The sequence below is a fragment of the Salmo trutta genome, chromosome 1, assembly GCF_901001165.1.
Source record: "Salmo trutta chromosome 1, fSalTru1.1, whole genome shotgun sequence".
In the NCBI taxonomy this organism is placed as follows: Eukaryota; Metazoa; Chordata; class Actinopteri; order Salmoniformes; family Salmonidae; genus Salmo; species Salmo trutta.
Genome location: NC_042957.1, coordinates 6,321,150 through 6,338,047, shown reverse-complemented (window position 1 = coordinate 6,338,047; position 16,898 = coordinate 6,321,150).

Genomic DNA, 16,898 nt, shown 5'->3' with positions numbered 1-16,898 from the left:
GGCGCTGTCAACAAACCAATTACACAAATAAATGAAGCACACTTAAGCACTTACAATCGCAAAGAAATACCTTCAATACATATATAGAAACAGGAACCCCCTTCATAAAATCTCCAGACTGTCAGATAAGAGCTCTAAAGAGTCTGTAGCCTCTTATCACAGACGTAGCAGCTGAAGTTGTCACTAGTGTCTGGGATTGTAACAAGGACGGAAAAAAATCCCCTTAAAACAAAATCACCACAGTCTTGTCAACAAAACAGTTGTGTAACATAACGGACGTAGTTCAGTTGTCTGTTTCCAATCAACAACAAAGCTGACAAAGACACGCATATGGAAAGGAATCATGAAAAACAAATAAGAATCTTGTACGGCAGAAAAACATTATTTGTACAAGTAATCTAATTTGTTTCTGGTAAGATGTTATATGTTTTGCCTGATACGTCAGTAGTGTATTTGTACACGGTGTCAACTTATATTCCTTATACATGCATGATTGTGGTGAATTTCCTACAAAGATGTGGTATGACGTATTTGAGCGCAATTTAACCTCTACAAAATAAATGCTTTTGTTATACGCTTTACATTGTTTTTATAAATCAACCTATAAAAAACCATGACAATTTCTATAAAAAAATACAATACGTTTAGATACATTTTCAAATATGCGTTTCCATGTTTAATTCTGGGCAGCACCTCCTAATGGACAGTTGATTTAGCTATGCCTTTGGTAACCCATCTAGGGTTTTATTATTTATTATTATTTATTTAGCCCACCCCTGTTTAGCGTTGATATTTGTTATTGAATACTACCAATGTGCTATCGTGAGAATGATTGTTAAGAGATCTCCACTTAATAACAAAATAGATTCACTGCTGCTAATGAAGTAATTCCTCCTCCTCCTTCTCCTCTTCCTCCTCTCCTGCTCACCCTCTCCTCCCCGCTTTATCAGACTCCTCCCCCTCTCTTCCTCCTCCGCCTCCTCCTCCTCCTCCTTCTCCTCTTCCTCCTCTCCTGCTCACCCTCTCCTCCCCCGCTTTATCAGACTCCTCCCCCTCTCTTCCTCCTCCGCCTCCTCCTCCTCCTTCTCCTCTTCCTCCTCTCCTGCTCACCCTGTCCTCCCCCGCTTTATCAGACTCCTCCCCCTCTCTTCCTCCTCCACCTCCTCCTCCTCCTCCTCCTCTTCCTCCTCTCCTGCTCACCCTGTCCTCCCCCGCTTTATCAGACTCCTCCCCCTCTCTTCCTCCTCCGCCTCCTCCTCCTCTTCCTCCTCCTCTCTTCCTCTCTTTCTCATCATCCCCCTCCTCTTCCTTCTCCTGCTCCTCCTCATCCTGCTTCTCCTCGCGGCGGACTTTGCTTCTTTCTTCAATGAGTGTGACTTAACAAGGCACACCTGTTAATTGAAATGCATTTCAGGTGACTACCTCATGAAGCTGGTTGAGAGAACGCCAAGAGTGTGCAAAGCTTGACGTCAAAGAGGGGTATGCAAGTGCTTGGAAATGTGTATGTCCCATGTTTGAGACTTTAGAGGGCTCAGCTTTCATCTCTCTCATGTTTTTAATATAATACATGCAATATTTCCATTATGTCTAAATGTTAAACATCCATATACAATACGGTTCAAAAGTTTGGGATCACTTAGAATGTCCTTGTTTTTTTTGTCCATTAAAATAACACAAAATTTATCAGAAATACAGTGTAGACATTGTTAATGTTGTAAATGACTATTGCAGCTGGGAACGGCTGATTTGTAATGGAATATCTACATAGGCGTACAGAGGCCCATTATCAACAACCATCACTCCAGTGTTCCAATGGCACGTTGTGTAACTGATCCAAGTTTATCATTTTAAAAGGCTAATTGATTATTAGAAAAACATTTTTTCAATTATGTTAGCACAGCTGAAAACTGTTGTTCTGATTGAAGAAGCAATACAACTGGCCTTCTTTAGACTAGTTGAGTATCTGGAGCATCAGCATTTGTGGGTTTGATTACGTGCTCAAAATGTCTAGAAACAAAGATCTTTCTTCTGAAACTTGTCAGTCGATTCTTGTTCTGAGAAATTAAGGCTATTCCATGCGAGAACTTGCCAAGAAACTGAAGGCCTCGTACAACGCTGTGTACTACTCCCTTCACATTACAGCGCAAACGGTCTCTTTTTAAATTAAAATGTTTTTATTTCACCTTTATTTAACCAGGTAGGCCAGTTGAGAACAAGTTCTCATTTACAACTGTGACCTGGCCAAGATAAAGCAAAGCAGTGCGACACAAACGACAACAACAGAGTTACACATGGAATAAACAAGCGTACTGTCAATAACACAATAGAAAAAAAGAAAGTCTATATACAATGTGTGCAAATGGCGTGAGGAGGTAAGGCAATAAATAGGCCATAGTAGCGAAGTAATTACAATTTAGCAAATTAACACTGGAGTGATAGATTTGCAGATGATGATGTGCAAGTAGAAATACTGGTGTGTAAAAGAGCAGAAATGGAAATAAAAACAATATGGGGATGAGGTAGGTAGATTGGACGGGCTATTTACAGATGGGCTATGTACAGCTGCAGCGATCGGTTAACTGCTCAGATAGCTGATGTTTAAAGTTAGTGAGGGAAATATAAGTCTCCAGCTTCAGTGATTTTGCAATTCGTTCCAGTCATTGGCAACAGAGAACTGGAAGGAAAGGCGGCCAAAGGAGGTGTTGGCTTTGGGGATGACCAGTGAGATATACCTGCTGGAACGCGTGCTACGAGTGGGTGTTGTTATCGTGACCAGTGAGCTGAGATAAGGTCGGAGCTTTACCTAGCAAAGACTTATACATGACCTGGAGCCAGTGGGTCTGGCGACGAATATGTAGCGAGGGCCAGCCAACGAGTGCATACAGGTCGCAGTGGTGTGTTGTATATGGGGCTTTGGTGACAAAACGGATGGCGCTGTGATAAACTGCATCCAGTTTGCTGAGTAGAGTGTTGGAGGCTATTTTATAAAAGACATCGCCGAAGTCGAGGATTGGTAGGATAGTCAGTTTTACGAGGGTATGTTTGGCGGTGTGAGTGAAGGAGGCTTTGTTGCGAAATAGGAAGCCGATTCTAGATTTAATTTTGGATTGGAGATGTTTAATATGAGTCTGGAGGAGAGTTTACAGTCTAGCCAGACACCTAGGTATTTGTAGTTGTCGACATATTATTAGTTGGAACCGTCTAGAGTAGTGATGTTAGTCGGGCGGTCGTGTGCGGGCAGCGAATGGTTGAAAAGCATGCATTTAGTTTTACTAGCGTTTAAGAGCAGTGTTCTCTCATTTGTGTGTGGCAATAGCTATCTAGCAAGCTAGCCAACTTTAGCCAGTTAACGTGGGTGCTTGGTTGCAGGCATGCTGCAGAAGGGTGAGTAAGCTACAATTCCATATCGTGTATCAGTGCAATTTTGACGTCCAACTAGCTGAAACAGTTTGAGAGGGTTTATCAAATTTTCCTTCATTAGATTTTAGCTCATCTTGCTCTGGTTAGCATTAGTTGTTGACCTTGTTGTTGTTGATGTGTATAGCCAACTGAGGGAGAGAGAGACAACCTTTTCATAGACTGTAAAGTTCCCAAATGTAACAGGACTCCCGTGGTGTTTACATATTTGTAGAAATCCATTCAGGTGTATTTTGTGGCTTTTGGCGAATGTGTTCTAATGATCTAAAGTCACCCTGTTGCAACTGCCTGTAAACACGTAGTCCAGTTCAATGTGAATGATGGCAGGCCTGTGTGGCAAATGGCTTGTTTGCATAAAGGCCTACTGTAGCTCTGATTGGCTATGGTGCACCGGTCTGCGTAGACTCTGGTCCTGGATGAGACAGATGTTTTTATTAGGTTTTATTTAATGCAGTGTCTATTAATTGTCCAAACGCACGGCCGCTTTCTAAGAATTTATGAGAATGTGAAAATGACATCTAAGTGCTCGCTTGCTCATCTTTTCTTTAAAGTGTCATATTCTTCCCGGGGGTGTATATGAACATATTTTAATATGATTTAATGTTTCTAAAATGCTGTCAGTTCCACTTGAATTGCTTCCTTATGGTCTCATCGTGTTGAGCAAATATCTAACCAACTTCGAAATGTCAGAAAACTCTGTAAACATGTGCAATTTGGGAAATGTCCAAACGTTTCTGCTTCATGTTCTCATTTGTCAATGACTGCTCTGCCTTTGATTCATGTAGTCATTTGCTAAAGGAAAGTCATTTTGGTTGTTTTCAATGAAACTCTTTAGAGGACTATCGTGGAGGCCCTTTGGGATTTCTTGGAGTTTTGGGGACCCCTATGGTAATCGCTGATGATAAAAATACATTTTGTGAATGACCCAAGGCAGAACAACCTCAATGACCCCTTCAAGGGGAACTCGCCAGGGATATACCTTTGCCCCCTTTTCCTTTCCATTGTACTGAAAGTTGAATTTCAAACTCCAGAGTTGGCAACTCTTCCATTCATTCCTATGGTGAGGGTAGGCAACAACACATCCGTCACACTGATCCTCAACACGGGGGTCACTCAGGGGTGCATGCTTAGTCCCTTCTTGTACTCCCTGTTCACCCATGACTGTGTGGCCACACACGAGTGCAACACCATCATTAAGATTGCTGAAGGCACGACGGTGGTATGCCTGATCACCAACGATGATGATACAGTCTATAGAGAGGTCAGTGACCTGGCAGTGTGGTGCCAGGACAACAACCTCTCCCTCAACGTCAGCAAGAGAAAGGAGCTGATCGTGGCCTACAGGAAACGGAGGCCATCGAAGGGGCTGTAGTGGAGCGAGTCGAGCGGTTCAAGTTCCTTGCTGTCCACATCACTAAGGAATTAACATGGTCCACCACACACCAATACAGTCATGAAGAAAGCACGACAATGCCTCCTGCCCCTCAGGAGGCTGAAAAGATATGGCATGGGCCCTCAGATCCTCAAAAAGTTATACTGCTGCATCTTGACATCACTGGGGCCAAGCTCCCTGCCATCCAGGACCTCTATACCAGGCAGTGTCAGAGGAAGGACCGGAATAATGGTAAAGACCCCAGCCACCCAAGCCATAGACTGTTCACTCTGCTACCGCACAGCAAGGGGTACCGGACCGCCAAGTCTAGGACCAAAAGGCTCCTGAACAGCTTCTACCCCCAAGCCAGATAATGCTGGGTTGCATCCCAAATGGCACCCTATTTCCTACATAGTGCACTACTTTTGACCAGGGCCCATGGGACCCAAGTACTGCACTATGTAGAAAATAGGGTACCATCTGGGACGTAGAGTAGGACCCTTCTCCTTATCGGCAGTCCTGCGTGTGTTGTCTTGTCACAATTCTTATCTCTCCTTGTAACCAACATGACTGTCTACAAAGACATTGGCCGATTCTTTTTCCCCTAGTCATTTTTATTTTTGTACAAGCAATATTTATGTATTTTCATTTAGTCATTATTTGACCAAGCGAGTCCTATTGAGATAGTAACCTACGTATAGCACTAGCCAAGACTGTAAAATAATGGCATTAAAATAACATTAATTTGCTTAAAAATAAGCATAGTACAAAATAAGTCAACTGCAATGCAATTTGTAATATTTGCTAGTGCAGGAGTATGTTATTGTTAGTGTCCCAGAATTAAATAGTGCACATGAGTAGTGTGTGGCAGCGGGCCTGTATCACAGGAGGTTGGTGGCACCTTAATTGGGGAGGATGGGCTCGTGGTAATGGATGGATCGGAATAGGTGGGATGGTATCAAATACATCAGACACATGGTTTCCATGTATTTAATGCCATTCCATTTTCTGCATGTCCTCCCTTCAGCAGCCTCCTGTTGTCAGTGTGTCTCATAATATCTTACGATGCATCTGAAATGGCACCCTATTCCCTATATAGTGCACTACATTTGACCTGATCCCTATGTGCCCTGGTCAAAAGTAGTGCACTAAATAGGGAACAGGGTGCCATTTGGGACTTAGAGCTTATATTCCATGAGTGCTGCCTCTGCGTCCACTGGTCAGAATCAGCCAAAGTCAAAGCGATAAGTCGACTTCCTGTTTCACAGCACTGCTTCTCGTAGAAGGTATTTCACACAGTAACAGGGATGACATAGCTGGCTAACGATGCTAGGCGTCAGCTCTGAAGTGCATTTGAGTCAATGCCAAAAAGTGGGTACGCTGTTTTCTTTTTTTTCTTCTTTTATTTTTTTTTTGGGGGGGGGGGAGGAGGAGGAGGAAAGGAGGTTTGGACATTCCAGAGGCAGGGAGACTGACTGCTAGTCTGTATATCGTCTGGAGGTTGAATTGTAGAAGAAGAGGAAAGGAGAAGGAGAGGAGGAGAGGAAGAGAGAGAAAAACATATTGGGTGCCAAAGGGCAACAAGAGAAGAAACCAAAAAATCCAGAATAAAGTTTCTGACCCCTTTCAAAAAAGTCCTCTAACGTTTTTTTTAAAGTCCAGAACTGTGTTTTAAATGGCACCCTATTCCCTATATAGTGCACTACTTTTGAGCAAGGCCCATAGGGTTCTAGATAAAGTAATACACCACGTAGGTAATAGGGTGCCATTTGGGATGCAGACCAAATCTTCAAGGCTTCACTCAGATTATATATTGACTCATTTGTGAAGAAGAAAGAAAGAAAAGAAGTTGGATAAAAAATAAACATTGTCCTCTTTATTTGTGCAAGACCCTTTCTATTGCGTGACACTGCAACAAGCCGCTAGGTCAGTCAGTACAGCAACACTTCAGAACAATAAAACCATCAATTCAAATAGCTTTTCAGCTCACATCTATTATTTCTGGAGGCAATATTTTTGAGGGCACGGTTTGAGAAATAGAAAAGGAATGTCTCTTGTCCTGTATGAGTACAGTACAGCACAGATCAGTATGTTTTGAAAGGGGGCCAGGGGCCTGGTTGAAAAGGGGGCCAGCGATGGTTGTCGTACAAAACCACTTCATTTCAATGTAATTGTGTGGTCAGTCAGCTAAAATGTCAAACAAGTATTTATGAGTTCTTACTTAGCAATGTAGTGTTTTGACTTGGATGAAGAACATTATAATACCCTCTACCATTACAGTGTACTGTTGCTGCTCTACCATTACAGTGTACTGTTGCTCCTCTACCATTACAGTGTACTGTTGCTGCTCTACCATTACAGTGTACTGTTGCTGCTCTACCATTATAGTTTACTGTTGCTGATCTACCATTACAGTGTACTGTTGCTGCTCTACCATTACAGTGTACTGTTGCTGCTCTACCATTACAGTGTACTGTTGCTGCTCTACCATTATAGTTTACTGTTGCTGATCTACCATTACAGTGTACTGTTGCTGCTCTACCATTACAGTGTACTGTTGCTGCTCTACCATTACAGTGTACTGTTGCTGCTCTACCATTATAGTTTACTGTTGCTGCTCTACCATTACAGTGTACTGTTGCTCCTCTACCATTATAGTTTACTGTTGCTGCTCTACCATTACAGTGTACTGTTGCTGCTCTACCATTATACTATAGTTTACTGCTCTACCATTATACTATAGTTTACTGCTCTACCATTATACTATAGTTTACTGCTCTACCATTATACTATAGTTTACTGTTGCTGCTCTACCATTATACTATAGTTTACTGCTCTACCATTATACTATAGTTTACTGTTGCTGCTCTACCATTATACTATAGTTTACTGCTCTACCATTATACTATAGTGTACCGTTGCTGCTCAACCAATATACTATAGTTTACTGTTACTACTCTAACAATATACTATATTTTGCTGTTACTGCTCTGCCATTATACTATAGTTTACTGCTCTACCATTATACTATAGTTTGCTGTTGCTGCTCTACCATTATACTATAGTTTACTGTTACTGTTCTACCATTATACTATAGTTTACTGTTGCTACTATACAATTACTCTATAGTTTGCTGTTGCTGCTCTACCATTATACTATAGTTTACTGTTACTGCTCTACCATTATACTATAGTTTACTGTTGCTACTATACAATTACTCTATAGTTTACTGTTGCTGCTCTACCATTATACTATAGTTTACTGTTGCTGTTCTACCATTATACTATAGTTTACTGTTACTGCTCTACCATTATACTATAGTTTACTGTTGCTACTATACAATTACTCTATAGTTTACTGTTGCTGCTTTACCATTATACTATAGTTTACTGTTGCTGCTCTACCATTGTACTATAGTTTACTGTTACTGCTCTACCATTATACTATAGTTTACTGTTACTGTTCTACCATTATACTATAGTTTACTGTTACTGCTCTACCATTATACTATAGTTTAATGTTGCTGCTATACAATTACTCTATAGTTTACTGTTGCTGCATTTCTTGTAAGGCAGAAGACACATTTCCACTTCTAAATGGATTAACAGAGAAACACTAAGGCTAATGACAGTTGGAAATGTTTTCCCTGCAATGCACTGATGTTATCTTGTTGACACCATTCCAATGAAACAATCAGACCATAACACAATGACAATATAAAATGTGTGTATTGTAACACAATCATGCTCTATGGTTGCCCTTGAAACCAGTGTGTGTGTGTGTGTGTGTGTGTGTGTGTGTGTATGTGTATTGACAGTGAGGACATGACGACAGGTCAAAGCAGGTCGTTTATTTTTCCACTATTTTATCATAAATACAGCCCAGTCTCACCGCAACACACACACACACACACACACACACACACACACACACACACACACACACACACACACACACACACACACTTTATTTGAGAAAGTGGAAATGCAGTCAAGCAGCTGGAACGTGAAGGGGGCTGACGAGGCGTGAAAAGCGTTCTGCTCTCTGCCAATAAACTGCCTCGACGCCACTCTGTACTGTCCTGGGGGTTCGTCATCGTATGTTTGTGTGTGTCTGTACTGTTCTGGGGTTTAATCTGTGTGTGTGTTTGTGTGTAGTTCTGTGTCCGTGTGTCTTTACTGTCCTGGGGGTTCGTCGGTGTGTGTGTGTGTGTGGTTGTGTGTTTGTACTCAGACAGACCTTGGTCAAGTACAAATGTAAAATACTTGAAAAAGACTGACTTTTGCAGCTGGTTCCTTTGTACAGTTCAGCTCAGGTTATCTGAAAGCATTTGACCCAGGTGTGGATGGCCTCTACGTCTGATAGTCCATACTGTACAATCTCTCTGGTTACAACATGGATATTCAATAACTGGAAGTGAATAACAGGTAGCCTAGTGGTTAGAGCGTTGGGCAAGTAACCAGAAGGTTGCTGGATCAAATCCCTGAGCTGACAAGGTAAAAATCTGTCATTCTGCCCCTGAACAAGGCAGTTAAACCACTGTTCCCCAGTAGGCTGTCATTGTAAATAAGAATTTGTTCTTAACTGACTTGCCTAGTTAAATAAAGGTTACATTTAAGTTTTGAAAGTGTTCAATTAAAATGTTTTTTGTCTTTAATAGGTTTTTATTGAGCTTTCCTTATCCTCCTGGGGAGCTTGAAAATTTAGTGTAGAATATACTGAGCCTGAATATCTAGTGTAGAATATACTGAGCCTGAATATCTAGAGTAGAATATACTGAGCCTGAATATCTAGTGTAGAATATACTGAGCCTGAATATCTAGTGTAGAATATACTGAGCCTGAATATCTAGTGTAGAATATACTGAGCCTGAATATCTAGTGTAGAATATACTGAGCCTGAATATCTAGAGTAGAATATACTGAGCCTGAATATCTAGTGTAGAATATACTGAGCCTGAATATCTAGTGTAGAATATACTCATTAGATCCAGCTTGTTCTTTGTTCCATGCATCTTGGTTGAACTGAGACTGCAAGGTAGCTACTTAATACCTTTTTTCCTATACAGACGGTGTGTTCCTCTGTTTAAACCATTAGTCTGTTCTCAGCTCTACCACAATGGATCAGGCCACATGCGGACAATAAAGGAATGGGTTTATATAGACCTAGTGCTTTTCCAAGTCCTCAAAGAGCTTTAAAATGTAAAAGGGAAGTCACCTCATCCACGACCAACACTCACAGGGCCACACATGGAAAGCTTCAGTGAGACTCAGACCCAGGTGGTTTATACTTATAGAGCAGACCTGTTGAACAGTATTGTTTCATCTAACAAAGACCTGAGGTCTGGTCTGACTGTTCAAAGAGACAAGGAGTAGTGGTAGCTGTTTGTCTCCTCAGCTTTATTGTTCCCCACAGTCTGGAACCAATGTTTCTACAGCATCTTGTCCTTATTACCTTTCCCCGGCTGGCTTAACGAGGTAGCATTGGGAGCTGACTGAGCCAGAGCAGAGCATCGTATTACAGCTGACCTGTGCCTCTAAGGTCACAGCTAACTCAACGCCTCAACATGTCAGAGGGAGGTATCAGTGTGGTTGTGTTACAGTAATAAGGCTGTGGCTCATGGGTAATGATGGACGACGAATAGGAAGAGAGTGGTAACAACAAGGAACCAATCAGAAACACCGCTCTGTAACACAAAACATCATCCACTAGTCAGAACCAATCAGAAACACCGCTCTGTAACACAAAACATCATCCACTAGTCAGAGCCAATCAGAAACACCGCTCTGTAACACAAAACATCATCTACTAGTTGTTTACTTGGGGCTGACTTCTTCAGAATGATTAAGGAAGTCTTGTTTGAAGAGGGTGACATCTCTTTCAATGAGCCCAATCAGTGGTGTAAAAATACTTTAAAGTACTACATAAGTAGTTTTTAGGGTATGTGTACTTTACCATTTATATTTTTGACAACTTTTACTTTTACTTCACTGCATTCCTAAAGAAAATAATGTACTTTTTACTCCATACATTTTCCCTGACAGCCAAAAGTATTAGTCACATTTTGAATGCTTGGCAGGACAGGAAAATGATCCAATTCACGCACTTATCAAGAGAACATCCCTGGTCATACCTACTGCCGCTGATCTGGTGGACTCACTAAACACAAATGCTTAGTTTGTAAATGATGTGAGTGTTAGTGTGCCCCTGGCTATCCGGAAATTTAAAAAGCAATAAAATGTTGCCGTCTGGTTTGCTTAATATAAGGAATGTGACATTATTTGCACTTTTACTTTAGATACCTAAGTATATTTAGAACCAAATACTTTTAGACTTTTACTCAAATAGTATTTTACTGGGTGACTTTCACTTTTACTTGAGTCATTTGCTATTAAGGTATCTTTACTTTTATTCAAGTATGACAATTGGAAACTTTTTTCCACCACTGAGCCCGATAATAATCTCGGCAGTTGTGCAATAAAGTTCAAAAGCAGACCAATCAAAAGGCCTTAAGCTTCACCATGCAGGGTCTCTGCCCTAGGCTGTTTATTTTCTCTCCTCCCCAGAAAACCCACACATTTTCTGGATCCACAGCAGCCCCACCAACCCCTCAGCGTGGATCTATACCAACCAATCCCTCCTCAAACAGCATCGACCACAGCCAACCGTTTGTCATGTCTTCTAGAGCAGCTTCCATTAACTATCCATTATATAGACTCAAGATTCCCCAACTGGCGGCCCATGGGTAATTTAATTTGGCGCCAGGGTTCTAATGAGAAAAAAATATATATTGTTAAACATAGAAGACTGTAAAAACACCAGTAAATCAGTTCTAAGTGATTTTAATTTTGGGGTAAAGTATTCCATCCAATTTTGGGGTAAAGTATTCCGTTCCAAAGTATTCCCATCCATAATAGAGAGATACTGTACATATGATCATATCCAAATGTAAGCAAGGTTTGAAATTATTATGGTTTAATCATATTCTCTATGTTTGGGCTTCTTGCGGTCAATTTGCTTCAAGAAATGATTTGTAATTATGTTCTGACCATCTGCTTAAAACTTTTTAGGGTATAGGGCGCAGTATTTTCGATTTCGGATGAAAAGCGTGCCCAGAGTAAACTGCCTAATACTCGGGCCCAGAGTCAAATATTTGCATATTATTAGTAGATTTGGATAGAAAACACTCTGACGTTTCTAAAACTGTTTGAATGATGTCTGTGAGTATAACAGAACTCATATGGCAGGCAAAAACCTGAGAAAAATCCAACCAGGAAGTGTGGAAATCTGAGAATTGTAGTTCTTCTTTTGAATCCCTATCGAAACTACAGTGTCTGTGGGGTCACGTTGCACTTCCTAAGACTTCCATTGGCTGTCAACAGCCTTCATAAAGTTTTTCCATCTTTCTCCTGTTACTGGGCAGAGAAATGTAGCTCAGTCAATGAGTGGACTGCCTATGGACAAAGGACTTGGTGATGTGCGATCCCGCGAGCGCACCCCTCCTTCTTTTTCTTCTGTAATGAATACGCTACTGTCCGGTTGGAATATTATCGATGTTTTATGTTAAAAATACCCTAAGGCTTGATTGTAAACAACGTTTGACATGTTTCTACGACCGGTAATGGAACATTTTGACATTTCGTCTCTGGTACTGCGCTCGCGCATTATGCCTTTGGATAGTGATCTGAACGCACAAACAAAATGGAGGTATTTGGACATAAATATGGAGTATTTTGAACAAAACTAACATTTCTTGTGGAAGTAGGAGTCCTCGGAGTGCATTCTGACGAAGATCAACAAAGGTAATAGAATATTTATAATACTAAATCAGAGTTTTGTTGATGCCAGAATTTGGCGGGTAGCTGTATTGCTTGCTTCGATGGCTGAGCTATGTACTCAGAATATTGAACAATGTGCTTTCTCCGTAAAGTTATTTTGAAATCTGACAAAGCGGTTGCGTCAAGGAGTAGTGTATCTATAATTCTTTCAATAACTGTTGTAAAGTTTATCAACGTTTATGATGAGTATTTTTGTAAATTGATGTGCTCATTCACTGGAAGTTTTGGTGGGAATACATTTTCTGAACATCACGCGCCAATGTAAAATGCTGTTTTTGGATATAAATATGAACTTTATCGAGCAAAACATACATGTATTGTATAACACAAAGTCCTATGAGTGCCATCTGATGAAGATCATCAAAGGTTAGTGAATATTTTAGCTGTACTTTTGGTTTTTATGATGCATGTCCTTGCTTGGAAAATGGCTGTGTGGATTTTCTTGTGAAGTTTATGTCCTAACATAATCTAATTTTATGCTTTCGCCGTAAAGCCTTTTTGAAATCTGACAATGTGGTTAGATTAACGAGAGTCTTATCTTTAAAATGGTGTAAAATAGTTGATTGTTTGAGAAAATGAAATTATTAGATTTTTGCTGTTTTGTATTTCGCGCCAAGCTATTTCACTGGCTGTTGAATAGTGTGGGACAGTCACTTCCCACCTAGCCCAGAGAAGTTAACCTGTTGAGGACAGACGTTCCGCTAGCGCAACCCCGTTCCGCCTGTGGAACCCCTAGCCAACAGCCAATGGCATCGCACGGCGCGAAATACAAAACCAACTAAAATACCACAATTCAATTTTCTCAAACAATCAACTATTTTACACCATTTTAAAGAAAAGACTCTCGTTAATCTAACCACATTGTCTGATTTCAAAAAGGCTTTACAGCGAAAGCAAAACATTAGATTATGTTAGGAGAGTACATAGACACAAATAATCACACAGCCATTTTCCAAGCAAGCATATATGTCACATAAACCCAAACCACAGCTAAATGCAGCACTAACCTTTGATGATCTTCATCAGATCACACTCCTAGGACATTATGTTATACAATACATGCATGTTTTGTTCAAGCAAGTTCATATTTATATCAAAAAACAGCTTTTTACATTAGCATGTGATGTTCAGAACTAGCATACCCACCGAAAACTTCCGGTGAATTTACTAAATTACTCATGATAAACGTTGACAAAATACATAACAATTATTTGAAGAATTATAGATACAGAACTCCTTTATGCAATCGCTATGTCCGATTTTAAAATAGCTTTTCGGCAAAAGCACATTTTGCAATATTCTGAGTACATAGCTCGGCCATCACAGGCTAGCTAATTTGACACCCACCAAGTTTGGGGCTCACTAAACTCAGAATTACTATTAGAAAAATTGCATTACCTTTGCTGTTCTTCGTCAGAATGCACTCCCAGGACTTCTACTTCAACAACAAATGTTGTTTTGGTACCAAATAATCCATAGTTATATCCAAATACCTCGGTTTTGTTCGTGCGTTCAGGTCACTGTCCGAAGGGTGACGCGGGAGCGCATTTCCTGACAAAAAATGCCAAAATATTCCATTACCGTACTTAGAAGTATGTCAAACGCTGTTTAAAATCAATTTTTATGCTATTTTTCTCGTAAAATAGCGATAATATTCCAACCGGGCAACGTTGTATTCATTCAAAGGCTAAAATAAAAAAATGGAGAAGTCTCGTGACTGCGCATCTCCAGTCTCAATGTCCCCAGGCTGACCACTCACAAACAGAGCTGCTGTACTTTGCCCAGAGACAGCAGACACCCCATTCCACTTTCTGGCGGCTTTAGAGAGCCAATGGAAGCCTTAGAAAGTGTCACGTTACAGCACAGATGCTGTAATGTCGATAGAGATGCAACAGAAGGACAACAAATTGTCAGACAGGGCACTTCCTGTACGGAATCTTCTCAGGTTTTGGCCTGTCATATGAGTTCTGTTATACTCACAGACACCATTCAAACAGTTTTAGAAACTTTAGAGTGTTTTCTATGCAAATCTACTAATTATATGCATATTCTAGTTTCTGGGCAGGAGTAGTAACCAGATTAAATCGGGTACGTTTTTTATCCGGCCGTGAAAATACTGTCCCCTATCCCAAAGAAGTTAAGAAGAAAATGGTCTGTCCGATGGATCTAGTTGACCATCACTGATAAAGGCCAATAGGATCATTATATAGACCAACAGGATCATTATATAGACCAACAGGATCAGTATATAGACCAACAGGATCATTATATAAACCAACATAATCACTATATAGACCAACAGGATCACTATATAGACCAATAGTATCATTATATTGACCAACAGGATCATTATATAGACCAACATAATCACTATATAGACCAATAGGATCATTACATAGAACAATAGGATCACTATATAGACCAATAGGATCATTATACAGACCAACAGGATCATTATATAGACCAACAGGATCATTATACAGATCAACAGGATCACTATATAGACCAATAGGATCATTATATAGACCACCAGGATCACTATATAGACCAACAGGACCTTTATATAGACCAATATGATCATTATATAGACCAACAGGATCATTATATAGACTAACAGGATCACTATATAGACAAATAGGGTCATTATATAGACCAATAGGATCATTAAATAGACCAATGGGATCATTATATAGACCAACAAGATCATTATATAGACCAAAAGGATCACCATAAAGACCAATAGGACCACTACATAGACCAACAGGACCACTATATAGACCTATATGATCACTATATTGACTAATAGGATCATTACATAGACCAATGGGATCATTATATAGATTAACATGATCACTATATAGACCAATAGGATCACTATATAGACCAATATGATCACTATACAGACCAATAGGATCATTATATAGACCAACAGGACCACAATATTGACCAATATAATCACTATATAGACCAATAGGACCACTATATATACCAACAGGATCATTATATAGACCAACAGGATCATTATATAGACCAACAGGATCATTATATAGACCAACAGGATCATTATATAGACCAACAGGACCAACAGGACTATTTTTCGCATACCATTATTTCAGAGAACCAAACAAATTATGTTACCCTCTGCCTATTGGCGACGAAAGCTTTTCAAGCCTGGCTCAAAATACAACCCTGCCCCTTGAAGACAAAAAAAAGCGCTTTTCAAAGATGTCTAGAAATGTACACGTTTTGTGCTCTTGTAGGTAGCAATCACTGCTGACTACAAATTATTTATAACTGGGCTAATAACTCACTAACTAGCAAAGGATATGAACAAAATGTGCACACGTGGCTACATGCAGCGCTCGCTTTGATTTCAAAACAAGCCGCATGTACTCATAACTGCTCATGCTGTAAACGCAGTCCAGTTCAATGTGAAAGGCACGGATCCATATATGGCATGTATGCCTACTGCCACTGATTGGTTATGCCGCAGCAGTCTGTGTAGAGTGCTGGCTGAGGAGTGTGTGTCAATGCAATAGAATCCTATTCCGATGTGTTCAGCCTACAACAAAATCTCTTGCAGAGTTCGTTTTGTTTCAGTATGTTGCATTGAAAGTGGCTAATATTACGTTGACTCTATCACAATTGCCACAGTAAAGGGAAATGTTGATAGTGTTAACAAGGAAAACTCTGGTGGCCACCAACCTTTTCTGAGTCAAGATCACTTTCAAAGTAAGAGTAAAGTAAAGTAAGAGTAAAAATGCTAGTAAAAATGCTAGTAAAAATGCTAGCCGCTCAGATTTTTTTTTACCATGACTTATAAAACGTAATCCTATGCAACATTAACCAATTAAAAACAGTACTGTAGCAATGAGGTTTGTGCAATAAGCAATAGGCCCAATACATTATCACTGCATATTGGCTTTGCTTGAATTGTCCTGCCAATAAGTTGTTGTTCAGGTGTTACGGATACAGGTGTCCTGTGTGTATTTGTTTCCTCTCCTTCTGCCCTAGTCACAGGTGCCAGTCATCAGTCGCCAATCAGTCGCCAATCTGAAGACACACCTGCTCGTTTTCCCTTACCCAATCACATCCCCTTTCCTTTTGGTTTAAAATAAACCCAATCAGTTGTCTCTGGAGCTACCTCTCTTTTGTTTTTGCGCCTACATCTCACATTGTCCGTTATTATGTGAGTATGTATTGCTGTGGTCTATGGCTGTTTGTTTGTTGGTGGGAAAAGGGGATACCAAGTCGCCCTTGGGCATACATTA